Genomic DNA, 1,169 nt, shown 5'->3' with positions numbered 1-1,169 from the left:
CGATAGTAAAATATTAACTAAGAATACTAACCAATTAAGCAGGAAAATGGTAGCAACGAGAACAAGTTGATCCAACTTTTACTCGAACAAAAGCAAAGTAGTAAAGTAGAACTTCAAAGTTATCAAAAACATGTTTGTTTAAGAATAGTAATAATATGAATAGTAAGAGAATGAGAGAGTTAAGAGAGAGTGAGTGAACAATGAGAGAACTTGTTATGAAAAAATGTGAGTGGGAGCATGTGGGTTCTTCTCAAGATGTGAATGTGTGTTCAAGTATCAATGAATGATGAGAGCATGAGAGGGGGGACTATTTATATAGTAAAGTGGGGAGAAAATAAGGAAAATAAATATTTTTAAAGAATTAATTATAATACCATTTTTTTATTTTGAAGGAAGTCAAAATCAGAAAAAAAAAATTAAATTATTTTTACCAAATATAAGCAAGTAAGAATAAATTAAGAGAGAATAATATATTTTTCCCTTAAATAAAGAAGAGATAAAAACCAGAAACTTTTAAGAATATTTCAATACCAAAAATAAACTAGTAAGAAATAAAAATTAGGAATAAGATATATATATTTTCCTAAAAATAAAGAAGTGTAAAAAACAGATTTCATTTAAATTCATTTTACCAAATATAAGGTATTTTTACCGAATAAGAGCAAGTAAGAGATCAAATCATTTTAATTAAGGTAAATGAATAAATTAAGAAGTCACTATTTTTACCAAGATACAATTTACGGACAATTGATATACCGTGGTTTCACGGTATAATTAATGCTTTTTCCTTAAGTTTAGTGCGTCCAAAAGCCCTTTTTGTGCTAATTTTTATACAAGTTTCTCTTTGTTTTGCAGGAAATCTGTCCAAAGCCAAATGTGGAGATTTTGAGAGAGAAATGCAGAAGAGACCACCTACGGAGCTTATGACGGTCCGTCATGCCTGTGACGGTCCGTAGGTGGCAGCGTAGAGAAGCTGTTGAAGGAAGATGGGGAAGTCTGACAAGTGTGGGATTACGAAGCTTGTGACGGTCCGTCATGGCCATGACGGTCCGTCCTGCAGGTTCGTCGTGAAGATCAGAGAAGTGATCCCAGTACCCAGATTCCAAGAGTTAAAGTCTTTTGAAACAAGACCCTCGACGGACCGTTGTGCCTATGACGGTCCGTCACAC

This window comes from Solanum pennellii, chromosome 6, assembly GCF_001406875.1.
Source record: "Solanum pennellii chromosome 6, SPENNV200".
NCBI classification, from domain to species: domain Eukaryota; kingdom Viridiplantae; phylum Streptophyta; class Magnoliopsida; order Solanales; family Solanaceae; genus Solanum; species Solanum pennellii.
Note: the sequence above shows the minus strand (reverse complement) of the source record.